We start from the raw sequence: 23,643 nt of genomic DNA on the forward strand, positions 1-23,643 counted from the left end.
TTGTTTGTTTTTTCCTTGTTTATCTAATGTAGAGAAGTTGATCAGCTAGTTTTTAGCTTTTTTTTTTTTTTTTTTTTTTTTTTTTCCCCCAAGGAAATTGCTCCTTATTGTAGATATAGACTCAGTGTGTCCATGAGAGGACATGAGTTCAGGGCCTTCCTAAGTCACCATCATGAACTGGAACCTGACTGTCTCTAAATTCCCTACCATTACGCTATGTCAGGGCTTGTCCTTATATCTTTGACTTAAAAAGACAACACTGACTTGGCTGAAAGTGTTGGTGATTATATGTATGTATGAGGCTGTGTTCAAATGGTTAACTTTTTTTTTTTTTTTTTGGTCTTTTTGTCCTTTAAGGGCCATACCCACGGCATATGGAGGTTCCCAGGCTAGGGGTGCAATCAGAGCTACAGCTGCCAGCCTACTCCAGTGCCAAGCAATGCCTGATCTGAGCCGTGTCTGCCACCTACACCACAGCTCATGGCAACACTGGATCCTTAAACTACTGAGCAAGGCCAGGGATTGAACCTGCAACTTCATGGTTCCTAGTCAGATTTGTTTCTGCTGCACCATGATGAAAACTCTCAAATGGTGAATTTGAATACACAGGGTGTGCATGTGCATTCATATGTTAAACATCAGCATATACTCCAAATATTTCTCTTGCGTTGATTAGAGATTAAGACGGCAGAACAGAAGGACTGGAGCTCAACTTCTCTCCTAAAACAACAAAATTTACAACCAAATGCTGAGCAATCTTCAACCAAATGGACCAGACACTTTCAGGAAGATATCCTACTCCAGAAGAAAAAGAGGAGGCCACATCAAGAGGTAGGAGAGGTGACTGCACGATATAAGCAACCCCATGTCTCCTGGGTGGGAAACACCATGGACTGGAAAGTAGCTGTGTCATGCTCACCTACAGGAGTGAGAGTTCTGAGCTCCATGTCAAACCTCCACACATGGGGATCTGGCACTGGGAGAAGGAGCCCCCAGAGCATCTGGCTTTGAAGGTCAATGGGGCATGTGCACAGGCAGTCCATGGGACTGGGAGAAATGGAGACCCCATTCTTAAAAGGTGCACACAGATTTTATTTTATTTTATTTTTTTTTTTATTTTCCCACTGTACAGCAAGGGGGTCAGGTCATCCTTAGATGTATACATTGCAGTTACAGTTTTTTCCCCCACCCTTTCTTCTGTTGGTGCACACAGATTTTAATGTGCACTGGGTCCCAACGCAGAGCAAAGTCTCCATAGGAATCTGGGTCAAACCTGACTGCAGGTCTTGGAGTACCTCCTGGGAAAACAGGGATGTATGTGGCTTGTTCTGGGAGAAGGACACTGGAGGCAAAGCTCTCGGGAATATTCATCAGTGTGCCTTTCTCTTGAGGTGGCCATTTGGGGAAAATCTGGCCCCACCCCTCAATGCTGAGAAGCCTCGTGCCAAACAACAATCCAGGGGGGATCACAGCCCCGCCCCTCAGTAAGCAGGCTACCTAAAACCCCAAGGCACAGAGCCAACTGTAATCTCACCCAGAGACAAAGCCACCAGAGGGATTAAAATCAGCTCCACCTACCAGTGGAGAGGAATCAGTCCCTCCCATCAGAAAACCTACAGCAAGCCCCCATACCAACTTCAGCCACAAGGGGGCAGATGCAAGAAGTAAGAGAGGCTACAACTATTATCTATAAAATGGTCACCACACCAAAAACCTATGAAAATGAAACGACAGCGAACTATAACACATATGAGAGAGAAAGAAAAAAACCCAGAAAAACAGCTAAGTGATAAGAGAGTATCAGCCTCTAGGAAAAGACTTTAGACTGTTGATGCTGAAGATGATACAAGACATTGGAAATAAACTGGAGGCAAAGGTGGATAACTTACAGGAAACACTGAGCAAAGAAATACAAAATACAAAACATAAGCAAGAAGAGGGGCAAAAATACAATAGCTGAAATAAAAAATTCATTAGAAGCAGCCAACAGCAGAATACAGGAGGCAGAAGAACGAATAAGCAAGGTGGAGGACAGATTAGTAGAAATCACAGATGCGGAACAGAAAAGAGAAAAAGGATTGAAAACAAGTGAAGAGAGTCTCAGAGAACTCTGGGACAATGTTAAAACACACCAACATCCATATTATAAGGGTGCCAGAAGGAGAAGAGAGAGAGAAAGGGACCAAAAAAACATTTGAAGAGATAACAGTCAAAAACTTCCCTAACATGGGAAAGGAACCACTCACTCAAATCCAGGAAGCACAACAAGTACCATATAAAATAAACCTTAGGAGGAACACTCTAAGACACATATTAATCAAAATGACCAAAATTAAAGACAAAGAGAAAATCATGAAAGCAGCTAGGGAAAAGAAACAAATAACATTCAAGGGATCCCCGATAAGGTTATCAACAGATTTTTTCAGCAGAAACTCTCTAGGCCAGAAGGGAGTGGCATGATATACTTAATGTGATGAAAGAAAAACACCTCCAACCAAGATTCCTTTACCCATCAAGGCTCTCATTCAGATTTGAAGGAGAAATCAAGAGCTTCACAGATAAGCAAAAGCTAAGATAATTCAGCAACACTAAACCAGCTTGACACCAAATACTAAAGGAACTTCTTTAGGCAGAAAAGAAAAGGCTGCAACCAGAAAAAAAATACCACAAATGACAAGGCTCACCAGTAAAGGTATATATACAGTAAAGTTATGAAATCATCCATGCATATTTATGCCACCCAAATCAGAAATCATAAGAAGAGAAGGGTACAATGCAGGACACTGGAGGTGCACTTGCAATTAACAGAACAACAACTTAAAACAATCTTGTATACATATGGACTCATATCAAAACTTCAGAATAACTGCAAACCAAAAACCTACAATTTATATACAAACAAAGAAAAATCAACTCAAATACAACACTAAAGATAGTCATCAAACCACAGAGGAGAGATCAAGAGAAGAAGGGGAGAAAAAAGAGGAATAAAAACAAATGCAAAGCAATTAATAAAATGGCAATAAGAATATACATACCAATAATTACCTTAAATGTTAATGGACTAAACGCCCCAACCAAAAGACATAGACTGGCTGAATGCACATAAAAACCAGACCCATATATGTGCTATCTTCAAGAGACCCACTCCCCTTCTACGGACACATACAAATTGAAAGTGAGAGGATGGAAGAAAATATTCCATGCAAACAAGAATCAAAAGAAAGCTGGAGTAGCCACACTTATAGCAGAGAAAATAGACTTTAAAATGAAGAATATTTTTTTTTGTTTTTTTTGTTTTTTTGTTTTTTAATTTTATTTTCCCACTGTACAGCAAGGGGGTCAGGTTATCCTTACATGTATACATTGCAATTACAGTTTTTTCCCCCACCCTTTCTTCTGTTGCAACATGAGTATCTAGACATAGTTCTCAATGCTATTCAGCAGGATCTCCTTGTAAATCTATTCCAAGTTGTGTCTGATAAGCCCAAGCTTCCGATCCCTCCCACTCCCATCAGGCAACCACAAGTTTCTTCTCCAAGTCCATGATTTTCTTTTCTGAGGAGATGTTCATTTGTGCTGGATATTAGATTCCAGTTATAAGTGATATCATATGGTATTTGTCTGTCTTTCTGGCTCATTTCACTCAGTATGAGATTCTCTAGTTCCATCCATGTTGCTGCAAATGGCATTATGTCATTCTTTTTTATAGCTGAGTAGTATTCCATTTTGTATATATACCACCTCTTCCGAATCCAATCATCTGTCGATCTCCATCTTTCTTGATGGTGCCTCATCCTTTCCTGGTCCCCACAGGTAGATGATCCTCAAGATTACATCCTCTGCCTTCTGCTGTGTTTACAAAGCAGCCCTTGCTTTTTCATTCCCTACCAAATCCTAAATGAGCACCTCTCAGCAGATGATTCCCAAGCTCACTTTACTAGCCTTAGCTTCTCATCTAAGCTTAAGATGATTCTCCAAAGACATACAGATGGCCAAAACACACATGAAAAGATGTTCAACATCACTCATCATTAGAGAAATGCAAATCAAAACCACTGTGAGGTACTACCTTACACCAGCCAGAATGGCCATCATCCAAAAGTCTACAAACAATAAGTGCTGGAGAGAGTGTGGAGAAAAAGGAACCCTAGTACACTGTTGGTGGGATTGTAAATTGGTGCAACCACTGTGGAAAACAGTATGGAGATTCCTCAGAAGACTAAAAATAGAACTACCATTTGATCCAGCAATCCCATTCCTGGGCTTCTATCCAGAGAAAACCATGACTCAGGAAAAGACACATGTACTACAATGTTCATTGCAGCACTATTTGCAATAGCCAAGACATGGAAACAACGAAAATGTCTATCCACGGAGGAGTGGATCAAGAAGATGTGGTACCTATACATAATGGAATACTACTCAGCCATTAAAAGGAATGAAATCATGGCATTTTTAGCAACATGGATGGACCTAGAAATTATCATGCTAAGTGAAGTCAGTCAGACAATGAGACACCACATTAAATGCTATCACTGACATGTGGAATCTGAAAATAAGACACAATGAACTTCTTTGCATAACAGATACTGACTCACAGACTTTGAAAAACTTATGGTTTCCAAAGGAGACAGTCTGTGGGGTGGGGGGATGTGCTGAGGGTGTGGGATGGAAATCCTATAAACTTGGATTGTGATGATCATTGTACAACTATAAATGTAATAAACTCATTGAGTAATAAAAAAATTTCTCTTCTGTTGTGATTTAAGACATTCATCAATCTGTGCATAAAAGAGATCACAATAGGTGTTCTGGGGCTAATCACTACTTTATCATCCTTAACAACTAACAATTTAAATACATATTAAATACTTCCAATTTTATATGCATAATTCTACATTGATTGTATACTCTTTTACTGGGAATAAGAGAAATCCCCTTTTCCTCAGGTGGTTTCTAAGAAAGAGAGACACTGAACTATTCCCCAGTGATGTCTTTAATATTTCCTCCTAGGGCCAGGGTAGGGTTCTACTTTACTGTTCTATGTATAAGACAGAAAATTGGCTGGAATAATTCCATCTACACATAAAATAATCATTTCACGACAATCAATATAAAGTAAAATTTAAAATTTGGAGAATCCAAAATAAATTCCTAAAATTTTGTTGAGGAAATACCAGATTTTCTTAGTGCAAACAAAATTTTCCCAAATTTTTATTTTTATTTTTTAGTTTTTTTGTCTTTTGTCTTTTGCACTGCAGCATATGGAGGTTCCCAGGCTAGGGGTCTAATTGGAGCTGTAGCCGCCAGCCTACATCAGAGCCACAGCAACACCAGATTTGAGCCACCTCTGCAACCTACACCACAGCTCCCGGCAATGCCGGATCCTTAACTGCCTGAGTAAGGCCAGGGATCAAACCCTCAACCTCAAGGTTCCTAGTCAGATTTGTTTCCACTGCGCCACAACGGGAACTCCTCCCAGATTATTTTTATACCCATCAATCTTCTTGCTCAAGAATTTAAAGAAAAACCTTGATAGATAACTATTCACACCTTTTAGAGTCATTATTCCTAAAGTGTCAATATTGTCAATATTAAATTCTACCCCCATCCCAGACCAATTATCTTTCAGGCAATACATTTTTATTTCCTGTGCTCCTGGGTGGTGATAGAGAAATTTAGGGGAAGGTTTGTTCCTGAGCTTGTAGTTTAGATAGAGAATAGAAAATTCTATATTATTTAAGAATTCAAATTTCATTTAATCTATGGTAGTCTCTTTGTTTTACTGCCTGCTAGGTATTTTATCATCTCCCAGAGCTGTGCAAACTGAGACCCTAAGATCTAAAGATCTAAGAGATTAATTCAAGACCTAAAAGCAACTCTATCAATTTGTTTTTTTGTTTTTTTTTTGGTTTTTTTTTTTTTTTTTTTTTTTTTTTTTTTTTGTCTTTTTAGGACTGCTCCCACAGCATGTGAAAGTTCCCAAGCTAGGGGTTAAATCAGAGCTGTAGCTGGCCTACCCCACAACCTCAGCAATGCCAGATCCAAGTTGTGGCTGCAACCTAGCTCACAGCAACACTGAATCCTTAACCCAATAAGCAAGGCCAGGGACCAAACATGCATCCTCATTGGATACTAGTCAGGCTTGTTACCAATGAGGCCTGATGGGAACTCCCCAACTCTATCAGTTCTTATAAACTCAGGGGATACTATAGCTATTAAACAGGTCCAAACTGTCACAGAAACGAACAGCATATTAGATAATGTTGATGGGACTATCTCAATAGTTAAATACTTACACTCACAGGTATGATTAGGGATTTTTTTCATTCTAAATGTGAATTTTACCTCTGCATGAGGAAAATGACGAGCTTTTAAGTGATATTTCTCATTGCTATGAATCCTAAGAACAAGAAATGGCCAAGTTAGCAGTCAACTACCAGCAATACAGATTTTCTTTCAGGGCCAGTCGAAAAGGCACTTAAGGAAGCAGGGATTTCACAGTCTGATTATGAAATAGAGATTACATGAGGAAGGACAAATGTAAAGAAAAAATGTTTTATCTGGAAGGCAGGCTCAGTCTTCAAGAATATTCGACTCTTGCAAGAAGCAGCATTTCATGGGTGAGTGACATATTAAGGAGAATAGAAAATGTACTGAAAATATCAAAATTCCTGTAGGTTTCCCTGAAATGTTTTCTGAAAAACCAATTTAAGTTACACCTACTGAGAATCAGAGATGTTTAGATATAGAGTTGAAGGCATTGTGAGAGCATGAGTAACCACCACATTTTCTTGGTCTGTAGGAGGCTGTGGCCTTGAAGTTGGCCCCTTTGGGGAGGCAGAATGCACTATTGCTTCATGACTGCCAACACTTCCTATCTATTACAGGCTCTCCTGCAGAATGCATATAGGAAGGCATTTTTGGAAGCATCATAAGGCCTACTGAATTTCATGTAGCCTCATCCAAGGTTTTTGACGATGCTTTCTGCCTTCATGATTAAATTCAGATGCCCTGAGAGAATGAGGACTTCTTAGTGGACACATGATCAATTGGCTGCTTGCTGAAAGTGGTCATACTGGAACTTTTCATGATGGAATGGAAAAACTGATGACTTAACTCATTTTCCAACCTCATCACTCTCTCTGGGAGAGGCTTTCACAACATACACTGCAAGAAGAGATTATTTGGAGAAGAGGGAAACAAAAGATGAAATTCACTATTTTCTAGGCTTTCTTCACATGACACAAATAACTCAGGCCTTCAAGCCAACACCAGGAGGAGGTGAAAATTTCACAGAGGCACCTGACCTCCTGAGACGTCTCACAGTTGTAAAGAGGGGTATGGTAATGAGTTTGATGAATTATATACAAATTTATTTAAACGTCTAGTCTTTCTGTCTGAATTCAAGTAATCTGAGATGGTCCTGGACAGTTTCAGTGACATATGGTTAACTGGCTTCCATACTTACCACGGCTGTTGTGATAGAGTAATAATGGGTTGTTTCTCCCAATTTCCTAGTTGTTATGTGGCTAAGGCTTTCATATTTTTCACATTGACAAACAGTTGCATGGAGGCAGCAATCACAAATACCTGAGAGTGGCATTTCCTAGGCATTCCTAGCTGCCATAATATGGCCTGATCAGGAAATTCCCCCTAAACTGGCAAAGTTAAAAAGTTATATGCCTTACCGCAAGATTTTCTGGCACAACATCTCTATGGGTGTGAGGGCAAAGGGAACCTTCACTTAACAGATGTCACATGGAACCTACACAAAGAGCCTGTGCTACTTTTTCCATACGTCAGAGAATTTTTCCTGGTTTCACTTCCTGTTTTCCATGAGAAATTGCTTCATGTTTTCTGAGTTTCATGCTAAAACACATCCTGATTCTACCTCCCTACATGACCTCTTGTTTTGAGGGTTCATCTTACCCATTTCATTTTGCCTTTTGATGCTTTATCAAATCTTAATATTTTGATTTATTTGCTTCAGAATTTTTGTGCAAACTAAAGCATTACAAATAGTGCTAAAGTCCCTTCATGCACATTTCTCATTCCAGTTCCTTTCTCCTGAGCAGTAGCTGCTTACCTGAATTTGATGTTTATCATTCTATCCATGTTTTATATCAATATTAAAAGCAAATGTATCCATAGACAGCTATATGACTTTGTTTTGCAGGTTTACTAAATTCATTGCCAGGCAATTTACTTTTTAAACTTAGCAATCTGTTTTTGAGATTTGTCCACATTATCTGTTTTAATTGCTATATTTAGTATTACCCCACCACAATTTATTTGTCCATTCTTCTGTTAATGAGTATTTTAAAACATTTTTTTGTTATTAAGAAATAATAAGGCAATAAAAATTCTTGTAATAGGTTTTCTTGTACAGATGTGCAAGAATTATCTGCATTACTCAGAAGTACAACTGCTTGATTGAAGGATACACACATTTGCTTTGCTTGCTGCTAACAAAATACTCTATAGCATATTTGTCCCAATTACAAACTCAGAAGCACTGCAGATGGTTTCCATTTCGCCATGGCGTCTCCAAAACTTTGCCTGGTCAGACTTAAAGACTTTTGCCTAATCTGTGACCTGAAAAATTGTATGTATAAATATATATAGATATAGATATAGATTGTACATCTCTGATTTCTTGTGAAGTTTAGCTTTTTTCTTTTCAGATTCTTTCTTGTGTGAATGGTCTGTTCTTTACACTTTTCGAATTTTTCTAATGGTCTGTTTTTCTTTTTTCTCTTATTAATTTAGGAGTCTTTTATTAATTCCCAATACTAATCATTTGACTGTTGTACTAAGTCTCTTTTCCCAGACCAAAGCTTAATCTTTTACATTTTTTTTGGTGTGGCATATTTTTTAGAATATAAGTTTAAGTTTAAAGGCAGTTAAACTGCTAATATTTCCTTTATGTAACATTTCATAATGTTTTTATCTTGTTTAAGAAGGTTTTTTCTACTCAAACTTCATAAAAATATGCTCTTACATTTTCTTCTACAAGTTGTAACGTTTTTCTTTTTACATTTAAGTTGTTAATTCACTAAAATTTCTTTTTGCATAGAGTGTGAGGGTGGGGCATAGGTCTATTTATTCTCATATAGATAACCACTTGTTCCACCGCAACATATTGAAACTGGTTTACCTTTTCCACATAATTTGTAATGTTACCTGTGCCACACATTAATTCTGCCAGTTCATCGTACACAAGTCTATCTCTGTGTTCCAGAAATATGTTTTTCCTGCCTATACCATACAGTACTCTCTTAATTAATATAATTTATAGCACGTAAGCCTTTTTTTTTCTTTTCTTTCTTTTTTTTTTGAAGGTCCGCACCTGAAGCACATGAAAGTTGTAGGCGTCAAATCAGTGCTGTAGCTGCCAGCCTACACCATAGCCACAGCAATGCCAAATCCGAGCCCCATCTGCAACCTACGGTGCAATTTGTGTCAATGCCAGATCCTTAACCCACTGAGTGAGGCCAGGGATTGAATCTGCATCCTCATAGAAACCAGTCGGGTTCTTAACCTGCTGAGCTACAATGGGAACTCCCTATAGCAAGTAAGCCTTGATACTTCATTGGACGCTTGTCCGCTTGTTGGAATCTTGTCCACACAGGATTATGTTGACAATTCTCTGTCCTTTATTCATCTACACTTATTTACGTATTGACTGCTAAATCCCTTAAATAACTGTTGTAATTTTAAGATATCAGTTGCATTTATAGGTTGCTTTGGAGGAATATTATTATCTTTTACACACATTTCCTCATTTCTTCAAGTTCCTATTCTGTCCTTCAATGATCTAATGTTTCTATGAAAGGTCTTACGTGTTTTTTGTTAGATTCATTCCTAGGTACTTTAGCGTTTTTGTTGATTCTGAGAATAGTGTCATTTCTTCTGTCTTTTCTAATCATTAATTACTTGGGTATCATAATGCTCTATATTTTTGTGGTTGATTTTGTACATCTAAGTTGTTAATTGGTCTTGCTGAGGATTCTTATCAGTCTGTATATATATTCTCCCCCCGATTCACTTGAATTTTCAACATAAATAGGCTCAACATCTGGAAATAAGAAAAAGCTTCTATTCATTTATAATTCTTACACATTTAATTTTGTTTTCTAATCTTTTTGTATTGGCTAGGACCTCTATAACTTAAAATATTGAGTAGGAACTGAAATAGCTGACACCCCTGTCTTGTGCCTCATTTAAAACAGAACAATATTAGGAGTTCCCATTGTGGCTCAGTGGTTAGCAAATCCGACTAGGAAGCATGATGTTGAGGGTTTGATCCCTGGCCTTGCTCAGTGGGTTAAGGATCCGGTGTTGCCATGAGCTGTGGTGTAGGTCGCAGACGTGGCTTGGATCCCTGCATTGCTGTGGCTCTGGCATAGGCTGGTGGCTACAGCTCCGATTTGACCCCTAGCCTGGGAGCCTCCATATGCCGCGGGAGTGGCCCAAGAAATGGCAAAAAGACAAAAAAATTAAAAAAAAAAAGAACAATATTAAAATAATTTTGATAAAGAAAATAAAGTAGGAGGATTAACTTTATCCAATGTTAAGGCTTATTGTGTAGTTTCAGTAATCAAGACAGTGTGGTATTAGCTAAGTGACGGACGTATGTCCATAGGATAGAATTGAGTAATCAGAATAGACCCACATAAATACGTCCAATAGATTCTTGACAATGGTACAAAACCAACCTAATATGAGAAGCATTTTCAAAATGAAGCTGGAGCAATCAGACATCCATAGTGGTAAAAATAAATAAATAAATAAATAAATAAATAAATAAATTTTAGCCTAAGCATGTAAAATGTATCCATAAAACACCCAATAGTTTGGATACAAACTGTTATATTCGGAATGGGTGGGCATTGGGACCCTACTGTACAGGACAGAGAACTGTGTGTGATTGGGACACTTTGCTGTACAACAGAACTTGAAACATTGTAAATCAACTGTACTTTATATAAAAAAAAATTTTAATTGCAAAATGTAAACCTGTAGAAAAATTTTAGGAAAAAAATTCTAGAAAATTTGTGGAATGTAGGAAAGGTTAAGAGCTTATAGTTTATAGACATCATGCCAAATCATAACTAACTCATTTAAAAACTGACAAATTGAATCCCCTTGAGATAAAGTTAAATTTTTCAAAATAATTTGCTATAATAGTATTATTAATTATTATAAAATGTTATCAGAGCATTAATTTATCCAGGTATAATAAAATAAGATAGGTTTAAAGAGTTAGATTTTTCAAAGGAAACAATGAATACATATGTCTATGTAAAAATGAAAATATTTTATCACAAATAAAATACAGATACATATGAATTCAGTTTTAGGCTTGTAACATCTTCAGCGATCCAGATTGAAACTTTCCACAGAAAAGAAAATCATGGATATGGAGAACAGGCTTGTGGTTGCCAAGAGGGAGGGGGAGGGAGTGGGACGGACTGGGAATTTGGGGTTAATAGATGCAAACTATTGCCTTTGGAATGGAAAAGCAATGAAATGCTGCTTTATAGCACTGGGAACTATGTCTGGTCACTTGTGATGGAGCATGATAACATGAGAAAAAAGAATGTGTACATGTATGTGTGACTAGGTCACCTCGCCGTGCAGCAAAAAATTGACAGAACACTAAATCAGCTATAATGGAAAAAATAAAATTACATAAAAAAATTTTAAAAGAACATGTGAATTTAAATATATTCTTATATCAGTTTAATTTCCCTGGTTCATTGAGGGTACTTAGGTGGAGAGAGGTGAGTATTTAAATCAACACATACCAATGTATAAACCTTTACTTAGCATATCTCTTATTCATAGTTACCTAGTGTGAAGATTAAGGTATAAAGATATATTACTGTATTTTATTTTCTCATTAGAAAATATTAGTACTGAGTACGCTATTTCTTTAAATAGAATTCCCTCTCTTAATAAGACATATGCAATACTTTTGTAAAAAAAACCTCTTGAATTGCATCATTTTGATATTAATTCCAACAGATGATAAAATTAGACCTATGGCTTTGAGAAACTTCTCAAGCACTTTTGAAAATTTCATGTCTATATATTCTCCTTCAGAAGAATATACTAGCTGTCAAGACATCTGCTTTTAAAATAAACCTTAAAAAATAATTTAGCATTCATATAACAAGATTATGAAAATGGAAAACCACTTCTGATATAGTAAAGTGAAAACAGCCTGAAAAAATAGGTTTTCAGGGACAGAGAAAGCAGAATGAAAAAAAAGTGACCATAAAAGTGGGATAACAGAGAAAATCTAAAGAACCTGCACTAAAGGATTAGAAATAGGATTTAAGAAGTGCCAGGAAAGTAATAAAGGTGAAGAAAAGAAACTCAACAACGATAGTGAAGAGTGAAAGAATATGTTATGCACTTAGCTTGATAGCACTGCCACCCTGAAAAGCTAAAAAAAAAAAAAATTGGGGATAGGTTTTAAATACATGTGCTGTAATAGTTAAAGTTTTCTGCAATATCCAGGGCAGGCTGGGATACTGCTGTGAACACTTCCAGAATGGAAGTGTTGCTATGAGGAGGCCAGTATGTGGTGACACAAGTGGGAGGGAAGATACTAGGTGACAAATTGTGTAGGAGAATTATTGGAAACAAACTATACAGAAAGATGGAGTCAGAGGTAGAAACAATTCTTATGAAGAAGGAGAAAAAAACAAGGGCCGTTTTAAAGAAATATTATGAAGCCACATCTTAGGAGAGGCACCATTCTTTAGTAAACTAAGCTAGAATGAAGGAGGCTGAAGAGGATGCTCACATGGTTTGAGGAAAAAAAAATGTATTCAGCTTCAAAGGAACATACTATTATTTCTTATTTCTGTTTTTGTATGAATTCTGAAATGTGCTCATCTTACCACATTGTTATATCCTACTCTGCATGTTGGATTCTAAGTTCAAAGTCCTTTTTTAGTTTTGAGGATTTATTTAGGGATTGCATGTTTCCAACTCTTGAACATAATCTCAATCTAGCTACAGTTATGTGTTCTTTTATAAACTGACAGATTTTACTGTGGGTGGGGTTGGTTAAAAGAATGTGGCATAGGAGTTCCTGTCATGGCTCAGTGGTTAACGAATCTGACTAGCATCCATGAGGCTGCAGGTTCGATTCCTGGCCTTGCTCAGTGGGTTAAGGATCTGGCGTTGCCATGAGCTGTTGTGTAGGTTGCAGATGTGGCTCAGATCCTGTGTTGCTGTGGCTCTGGTGTAGGCCAGTGGCTACAGCTCCAATTCAACTCCTGGGGCCCTCCATAAGGTGCAGGTGTGGCCCTAAAAAGCAAAAAAAAAAAAAAAAAAAAATGAGACATAGATGGTCTGATGTGAGATATGATATGAAAAGCAATGGAACCATCTCTTCTTCACTTGCCAACACCTTTTTCACCTAGTGCCACATTCTGAAATTCTGCCACTGATATTGGACTGTTTTGGACTATTCTTCATGAGTGTACTAATAGTGTAATGTATTTGAAATTAACAGACAATTCCTATTAATGTAAAGGAAGAGCAACTGGGAGGCATGAAAGTACTGGTCTCAAACCTGGGATTCAAAATGAAAGAAAAGAGTTGTTTTGTTTACCATTGCATATACAGTGCTTAAGAGAGTATACACTCAGTAAATATTGGATGAATGAATAAATGAAAGGGGTAAAGAAGTATATTTATATAATTTAATATTATATAGTGGTAAAAAATGGACAAAAGATGCAATGACAGGAATGAATCTTTGCTGTATAATATTCAAGAGAAATAGTAAGTACCCTGAATTGAGCATAAAGTTAAAACGACTAACACACACACACACACACACACAACAGACATTCCTGTGCTCTACTTTTTAGGAATACATATATTTGTAATAAGTTAAATAAAGGAAAGCCAGAGAATGATGGATACAGGATTCAGGTTATAGGGGAGGCAGGAGGATGACTTAGAGATTATTTTATGAACTTTATGGTAAAATCAAATTAAATCTTAAGGTCCTAGACTCTATTTGGATAATAGTTTCAAGAGTGCTTGTTAGAATATTACAAAGAAATAACTAAGTAAATAGAAATGCATGGATTAATGATGTATTACTAACCCAAAGATGACCAGTACACTAGAAGTTCAAACTTACTAAACACATGCATACATAGAAGGAAAGAGAAAGAACTCAAAGTTTAGACTGAGATATGCTAAAAACAAATGGCTTGCACCACAGCACTTACCTCTGGCTCAAGGAATGTGGAATAGCAGACAGCTAGTGAGGAACATGCCCCTTCATAGTTTTACGTAAAAGGTAATATATAATTTTTCCCACCAGGGGTCTTGAATGGTAGGTAGCTATTGAAAAAATCCTAGAGTGGAGTTGCCTGCATAAACTCAAATCATATGCTGTCATTGAGGCTAATTAGAACTCTGTAACTTACTGTTTCTTTTTTGGTCTGGCTTTCAGAAAACACGGATTTTAACATCATGGTCAATCATTGGAAATCTTTGTTTTCACAGTTCTAAAATCTTCCACATTCTTTTCATAAATGTAATTTTATATTTTTTAAAAGAAGTTAATTAACTGTTTTGTACATTATAAATACTTTAATATATTTTTAATGAAGTGGGATTAATAAAAGTACATGTAACAAATGACTAAAGCCTTTAGTTTAGAAATTGGGAAATAATTCACTGCAAATGCTAGCAGAAACCACTTGGATTGTGATGGGTGGGGGGATGTTTTTTCTGCAATAATGTGTTAGCTATTTCACTTCAATCAGTAAGGATAATATTTATAACACATTGAGCAAGTAACATATGCAGCTGAAATAACTGAAGAAGATAACTGACCTCACCTTTTGATTACATGTTTCAAAACATATGTTTTAGTCTTGTGATTAGCTTGAGATAGCCTCTTAAATTTTTTTGTTTCTTCTAGATACCATTGTAAAAAAAATGTGGGCTTCTGGTTTCAAGATGGTAGCAAGCAGAAATTTCTGTTACCTTCTACTTTCTAAAATGACCCTCAAAGTAATAGAGAAAGCAAAAAAGAAACAGAAATACAAAGTTGATCTTCACTAAAAATAGGTGACTTCACTATTCCTAACCATAAGATGTGAGAACCAATAGAGTTATTAAGTGACTTAGCAAGCGGAAGATGGTGTGACTTGGTGTCTGTGGAGAATGCTACCCATGAAGTCTTAAGAAGACTTACACCAGACACCTGGGGGTCTGTTTTTTTGTGTGTGTTTGTTTGTGAAAGCCTGTGTAACTGCTCATCTTTAGTCCCTGCACAAGTTAGGAGGCAGACCTGGTAGAAATTGAAACAGAGCCAAAGTAAGCTACATGATTTCCTGAGTTCAGTGTAAATTAAAATGTTGTTCCCTTATTCAAAAATGAAGAATTTCAGGGTGGCTACATTAGAGACATAAAGTACAGAGCCCTTCTAAGTGCAACTATATAGATGGTACACCCATGAAGCTGCCTCTGCTCAAAGTCTCCAAACTCAGAAACACCAAGCTGTGAGGAGGGCAGGAGTGAAGTATGTTACTGAAAATGAAATTATATTAATATCTGCGTACTCAAGGATGAGGTACTAATCCTGCCATTTTTAATTATAGCCTTACTGTCATTCAGGCTATCCACTCCCTTGAGAAGTGTGGAGGACCTACCTACAGAGAAACTGAATATTTAGAAGATGGAGAAGGATACCAGCATTTGGTACTTCCCAGCATAAAATCTATGCACTGGCTGCCCAAATGCACACAGTGACAGACCACCTGGAAACAACCTCCATACACCCATATAAAAAGAGCTTCAGGAAGCTTTTTATGTTTCACTAAGAAAGAGTTACAAGGCATTTGAGTAAATAATCAAACAACAACAGCAACATAAAAAGAGCTATAAACAGAGGAAAAAGATCAAAGGGAAAAGAGACAATGTAGGTGATAGAAATAATATTTTGAAAGGAAAATATTAATATTTTAAAAGTCATATTCATAATAGTGTCAGATTGTCATGTTCCTTTATACTTTCTTTTGTAACAGAGGAACTGGAAGCTGGGAAACCTCCTTTCTCAAAATCTCTGCCAGCAGATTCAATGCCAATGAGAGGCTCTTTCATGATTCACATTCAGAAGGCAGAAGAACAACTAAAGCTGTTATGGCTACTTCAAGATTGGAAAGCAAGAATGTGATTTTAAGAGGCAGCAGGTGTGCAGTTTTGCCAGTGGCTTTCAAGCATTCTCTTGTGAAAATTGCTTTGGTGCTGCAGACATCAATCATGGTTTTCTAAGATTCCTATATCTTCCTCATTTCCTGAAAACTAGGGGTGGCTTTATTTTATCTATGTTTCATAGCCTTTCCATAAAATTAAGAAACCATTTCTCTCAATTACATACATTCCTATTTAAAATATCTAGTGGAGTTTATGTTTTCCTGATGGATCTCTGACTGATAAAACAATAGGTAACATTTATATAGTATTTTTATGCAGCAAGAACTGCTCTTTATTGTATTTTATGTTTGAGGTTTATCTAATTTATTTTTAACTATAATTTTTATATTATTCAAATTTCAAACTATTAGAAAGATACATACATGACACAATGATATGTGTTTTGTCTTTCTATATTCCATATTCCCATCCCCAAAATATGTAACAATGTGAAATATATTTATGTTTATCATTCCAGTTTTTCTAGTTGAAAATATCAATATCTGGAGTTCCTGTTGTGGCACAGTGGAAACAAATCCGACTAGGAACCATGAGGTTGCAGGTTTGATCCCTGGCCTTGCTCAGTGGGTTAAGTATTCCACATTGCCATGAGCTGTGGTGTAGGTCTCAGATGCAGCTCAGATCTGGTGTTGCTGTGGCCCTGGCATAGGCCAGCAGCAACAGCTCTGATTAGACTCCTAGTCTGGGAACCTCCACATGCTGTGAGTATGGCCCTAAAAAGACAAAAAAAAAAAATACATATATATATATATATATATATATATATCAATATTTGGAATAAAAAAATAGATGAAAATAGAAGAGAAATAATGTGATATTATGCTATATGTTTGAAGGATTTAAAATCCACCTAATGGGAAGGCTATAAAGAAAATGGATGGGGTATTACACAAAAATACTGCTCTTCAAAAATTTTCTAGACCTGAAAGATATAGTTATATTTGCTAACTTTTTCTTTGAGTCCTCAGCACACAGTTCTGCCTGAAGGCATGTGAGGACACGAGAGATAAACATCAGGGATACAAAAAAGATCTCACAAATTTTGGAAAGGAGAAACATTACATGCAGAGAACTGGGCATCAAACTGGCATCAGACTTTTTAAAAGGAGTATTGGAAACTAGAGATAATGAAATAATGCCTTCAATATTTGAGTAAAATGGTTTTAACCCAAATTTTTATACCCAGCCTAAGTATCAATCAAGTATGAAGGTAATATCAGGATATTTTATTGATCCAAATTCTCAAAATTATTAAGCTTCTCTGTAATCCTACTTAGGAAGCCACTGGAATATATGCTCCATCAAAATGAGGAAGAAAACAAAAACAGAGAAAAATATAGGATTCAGGAGATAAGAGATACAACATAGGAAAGAGAAGTAGGCATTTCAAGGACGATGGTTTTATAGTACCAAACTTGGTAGGCAATAGGCTATATAGGAACATGAGGAAAGAAGGAAGAGGATGAAACTGATAAAGACAGCCTGAAGTTTGATGTCAGGAATTATGTAGAAGATTTGAAGAAAACCAAGCAGATGGAAAATAAAAGGGTAGGTATTTTCTCTGAGAAATATAAAAATTACATAGGAAGGAAGTATAATCAAGCACACAAACTTAGACCAACAATGAACCATATATGCACAGCCATATTAATGGAAACACTAAATGCTAGTTTAACAACAACAGAAGTTCATTTAATAAGAATAACAGGAAAAAGGAAAGGAGATGAGGGGGAAGTGACAGATTGCTGGTTTCCATAATCACTACTTTGACAAAGGTTAAAAGAATTGATTGAGGATGAGATCAGATATAAACACTTTCATAAATAATGCATTTATTTATTTCTCCAAATAATTCAGATTATGAATGTTAACACAGCTGCAGATTCTAGGTTTTTAAGATTGACTCAGGGAGAATATATTATGAAAATAATGCTTGAGAAAGTTTCCATCAGACTCTATGGAAACATGACTCTTACCCTGTAGGACCACCTTTTAGGTATATCCTGCACTTAGGATGCTGTGGTCATGTATTAGAATATGCTGGGGAGTTCCCATCGTGGCTCAGTGGTTAACGAATCCGACTAAGAACCATGAGGAATCCGACTAAGAACCATGAGGTTGCCGGTTCGCTCCCTGGCCTTGCTCAGTGGGTTAACGATCTGGCGTTGCCATGAGCTGTGGTGTGGGTTGCAGACATGGCTCAGATCCCACGTTGCTGTGGCTCTGGCGTAGGCTGGGGGCTACAGCTCCGATTCAACCCCTATCCTGAGAACCTGCATACGCCACAGGAGCGGCCCAAGAAAAGGCAAAAAGACAAAACAATAAATAAATAGAATATGCTGGGCCTGGCATTTCTTGTCAGTATTAAAGTTTCATGAAATAATGTGATACATTTAGGCATGAATATATTTCTCTTCCATTACCTTTAGATTCTCCTGGCTACTTTTTTCTATTTCAAGCACATTCCTAAATGAAATGCTACTTAGCTAGAATAAGGGTCAAATACCTCAAATTCTCCAGGATTAAGATTTTAGGTCACAATGATTCTGTGAAGCCTTTTATCACTATTTTCCTTTTTAAACTATGTAAGGTATTACCTCAACCATTAAAAATATAAAAATGCTAATGAATTCATTTTTATTTTAAAAACAAATAAATTCTGATATTTCAAAATCAAGTGTAAGAATAAGGCTCTTAATGTCTTTCATGCATAGGATACATAGGGACACATTTTCAGATGGACGATCAATACAATATTACTCTTTTCCCAGAATTTTCACTAATAACTTGCAATACATTTCAGCAATTCCTTAACAAATAATTTTTATATGCTTCTGGTACTCTGTTAAGTACCCTTTTACAGTCACAGAAGACAGATAAAGAGAGAGAGAGATTTGAAGGAGATAATCAAATCTAAATCTGATCAATGGGTGCAAAATAACAGTTAACTCTTTTCCATCTTATTTCTTACATCTTAATCTTTTGTGGGACCCCAACTTATCAAAGAAAAGGAGCTCCTAAAAAAGACCACACATTTATTTCTAGCTTCCTAAATAATATTTCACATATATGCCCCCCAAGATCAAATTTTCATTTTAATGCCCCTATAATATGGAAATAGTGAGGACTTGAAGTGCTCTCCTTGCTTTGGTCAGAATTTAACTGGCTCAGTGGGAATTTTTCCATCATTCAGAAAAGACCATAAAGGAATCATCCGAGCTGTTTGCTTAGCTCATTGACCACTCTTCTAGCTAGGGATAATGAAGCTTGATAGTAATGTGCTAAAATCATTTCTCCCTATGAAAGCTTTCAAATCTTACACTGTAAACTAAATTTGATGATCTTTAAAGTGTTCCTCAAAAAACTTGCATTGAACCAGCTAGATCCTTAATTTTTTCCCATGGTTCTTCTCAGGCATTTAAAATGCTTCCCCCCGCCTTGTGTATTTAAGCAAATATTTTTTAAGAAGCTATGAACATGTTGATGTGATTCAAGGATAAAGACCACTTTCAAGTTGGTTTTAATATTGGTGTTGGCTTATGACTAAATATTAGCTTGTTTGGATTATCCATTTATCACAAGGTAAGACAGAAAACATTTTAATCTTTCCCATATTTTTTCATTTTCCTTAGGCAATCACAAACTGTTTAAAATCCCTGTAGTTTATCCCAGAGTAACACATAACTTTATACTCCTTCTAAGTGATTCTTTTTAGCAAACACCATTTTCCTTCCTTTTTAAATGCAAGCATAAAGCAGCCTAACATTTGTCAAAGTTCTTATACTAGACAGGGGATAGCATGTCATCTGGTTTATTCTGCAATTTTAAAGCAGGAACATACTGCTGATTATATTATCAAATGCAGCCAGCTGTAGTTTGAGATAGCCTATTAGTGAGAGAGGCTGATATAACCAATCAACAAATAAACAGGTAAAAACCTTCTCATTTCATTTGATGTGATTCTGACAAATGAGAGGAACATAACCCCATTAGCATTAAAAACAATAAGGTAGAAAACCACTCACAGAAAAATCAGCGAGGCAAAATTAGATCATGGTCCAATTGCTTCCCTTCTTTAGTAGACTTTTCACTCTGAAACCACCTGCCCTGGAATGTCTAAATTCTGCACCAGGCCAATATAATTATTGCTGTATTATTTTGACTTTCTTAGATAAGTTTGTCTTCAGGTGGTGAATGGCCATATTATAATTTACAGGAACATGGATCAGTGATAAATATTAATAGAAGTTCATCAAGCAGTTGCTTTAGTCATTAGAGCAATAGCTGGTTGGTGTTCTCCTGCTATTGCAGAATCTTCATAAAAACTTTTATACCTAAAGATGGCTGTGGTCTGGTATAAATGTGCAACTCTTCACAGAGTTATCATAGGCAAATCTGGACTGCTTTTTCATTTTCTGGAAAATCATGTACAAAGCAAAATTGTTACAGGGATATCTTGCCTTTAAGTTGCAATTAGGGAAACAATATATCTTAAGTGAAATAAATATTGAGAAGAGAGTAGGTATAGTGCTGTCTGGATGGATATGACCGTCATTAGGAATCTGGACAAAATTTTAAAGTCTAGAACAGATCTGAGCAGTAGTAAGTAGAAACAGTTAAAGCTTCCAGAATGGAAGGAAAATGGTTATTCTTATATAGTTATGCAGTGGCTCTGAGGTGGTGTGTATTCTGAGATTTACAGAAACTTGAGCAGATTTTGATCATTGATCAACTGGTCAACAGCTGACCGTTTATTAGCACCCAAGCTATAAAAAGCAATATACTAAACACCACAGATGATATAAGTATTAATGGGCAAATTAGGGTGGAAATGATGAGAATCAAATTAGTGGGATCAGAAATGCACAGACCTTCAGCATAACCATGTACAGGAATTGGCAAGGTGGTCCAGGTCAATAGTGATTTATAATTCATCACTGCTTCTCGTGGACAGGTAGATTTCTACTGTCTATTGGTTTCTGCTCTGTTGTCAAGATTTAACCAGATCTCTCATATTTGAGCAGCCCTTCTGGCTTGGGCTTTTTCTCTTTCCTTCAGAGTCCTCCACTTGGTTTGGTTACAGAGAGCCAGCTTGATAAAGCAACATTTCCTAAACTCACTGGAACATTACAGTCATTGGGGCACTTGTTATATGCAGATTTCCTACTGAATCAATAGGACAGAAACTGTATTAGGAGAAAAAAAAAACTCCCTAATTGACTCCCATGCTAAGATCAGTATAGAAAACATGATGAATGTTTCAAGAAATGAGTATTTTAAATAATACTTTAGCTACCCCCCTCCCAGAGTATCAAGCAGTGGAGGCAGTTTAGAAGACTCAGTATTCTCTAAGTTATTCAACAGTCATTACCTCTTCTAAGGTCTTTAGTTGTTGAAGATGTGTCTGTGAAAAAGTCACAACACAGTCCTTGGCCTCAAGGAATTTAAGAGGTATGTTAATAGTTACATGTGGCTTTATTATTATTTGTAAACTAAGTAAGAAAATGTACAGGCTGGCGTAAGCTTACCTCACACATACTCCATGCAATAATTCTATTGTCAATATTATGACAGTTATTTAATTAGATAATGTTGATAAACACAGACTGCTCAAGATAAGAAAGGAGCAAAATTTACCTCTCCAAGACAAGAGTGCTAGAGTGTGGGCTTCTATGGCCATGCTGAGGAAGTTAATCCTAGGTACTGCTGCTGCTCAGCTAGCAGTTCAGAGTGGTTTAGATATAGCTGTAATACAAGATGGAATTCAAGATTGATAGCTAACAAGTTTCATAAATGGCATTTTGCTTCCTTTTATATTTCTGAGTCAAGTATTTATTTTGATCTCCCACCTTCTTTGTTTATTAATCCCATCATATACCTAACACCTATTCATAGATGAATTATTTGCGTGCCAATTGTAAATCTGATATATCCACAGAGCTAGATCTTTCTTCATCCTCTGCCCCAGTATGGTGAAAATCATGCATAGTTGACAGCTTCTACCTATTTCTTCTGGGAGCACAGATGTCTGAGTCTCCTGATGGTCTAGGAGTATTGTGTAGAAATATGTAAACTAACAAAAGATTATGTCTTCTTCTCCTTCCTTTATTTTCCTTTATCTGTCTGGTGAAGATTAACATTTTCCTTCTCCAAGATTTAAGCCCAGGGTGCCAGAAAAAATAATGTGTATGCTATTAGGTAGAAAGAAAATTAAGATTCATTTAATTAGAGCCAAGGATGAGAAATCATGAGCAGATGATAGGCTGAAGTTCTCAGACGAGGCACTGGTGATGGGATTAGGCTCAGGAAGGAATCTGTAGTGCTTTTTCCCCTTTTCTTAGAAAGTGAATGACGCTGAGACAGCAGAGACATGGCGCTGGGTCTCCACTTAGTTTATTCTCAGAGACACATCTCAGCCTCATGCACCTGCAATGAAGAGGCCTATGAATTTCTACTTTGCCTTTAAGTTAATTTTTTTGTGGTCTGATGCTCATGCTATACCAAAAAATAGAGAACTGTCTGGAGAGTTTGTAATTCCATTTTTAACAGTTTTTAATTCTTTTGTTTTAATTCTTTAAAGGCTTTAAATTAGTCTAGGAGGATCTGTGGGAAAATCCTGGTTCATATGTGATAGCATGACATCTGCCCAGATGGTTATGCCATGGAGGCAGGAGGGGATGTTACAAATAAGGATTTCTTTTTTATTTCTTTCTTTTTTTTTTTTTTTTCCTGAAGAACTTGTTGTTAAATATTTACTAGCATACCACTGTCACAGCAGAGCTTTCCTCATCTCCTGCACACAACTGGTGGCCATCTCTTCATCTGTACAGCTTAGAGGGGTCTCTGTGCACAAGCTTGCATTAGTCAGCAGTAGTGTCAGTGCACAACTCTGAGCACAGATATTAACATGCACCTCCATGTGTGATCTGGCCCTGGCTGCAAATGGGGTGCAACTCACATTTCTGTGTGGCCAGTTTTGGGGGCCCCACCTCACGGTTGCCAAGCCAGTTTCTCAGGACATGAAATGAGACAAACAAGAAGGCAACAGCTGTCCCTGGGATAGAAAAGATCAATAACCAATGGGTGTCTAAAAGCAACCTGGCAAGTCGTAATTCAACGCTTTACAAATATTTTCTCCTGCCAATCTGAATTCGGAAAGGAACAACAAGAAATTTTAGCTCGCCCTCTTGACCAGGCACCAGAGAGGGATCTGGGGGAGCTGACTTTGATAAGAATTCTCACCCTCTGCTGACTTGTGCAGCTTTCCCAGGATCCCAGCTGCAGGCTCTGGAGTGAGTAGGGTGTTCCAGCAGATCCCACTCTGGTCACCAGAAACTATAGAAGAGGAAAAATAACTTCCCCTCTACCTTTTAC

General features: G+C 36.9%; 1 long non-coding RNA gene across 2 annotated transcripts in view; it reads right to left on the minus strand.

Annotated features, from left to right (window-relative positions):
* Positions 1 to 23,643, minus strand: part of LOC102167929 — an 87,474-nt gene that overhangs the window by 39,018 nt on the left and 24,813 nt on the right. Inside the window, exon 3 of one of the 2 annotated variants that reach the window (XR_002340401.1) lies at positions 21,066 to 22,695. The exons of the other annotated variant lie outside the window; for it this stretch is intronic. This is a non-coding gene — a long non-coding RNA (uncharacterized LOC102167929). Of the gene's footprint in view, positions 1 to 21,065; positions 22,696 to 23,643 lie in introns of those variants that run through there. 2 annotated transcript variants of the gene reach the window in all.

This window comes from Sus scrofa, chromosome 18 (genome assembly GCF_000003025.6).
Source record: "Sus scrofa isolate TJ Tabasco breed Duroc chromosome 18, Sscrofa11.1, whole genome shotgun sequence".
Classification (NCBI taxonomy): domain Eukaryota; kingdom Metazoa; phylum Chordata; class Mammalia; order Artiodactyla; family Suidae; genus Sus; species Sus scrofa.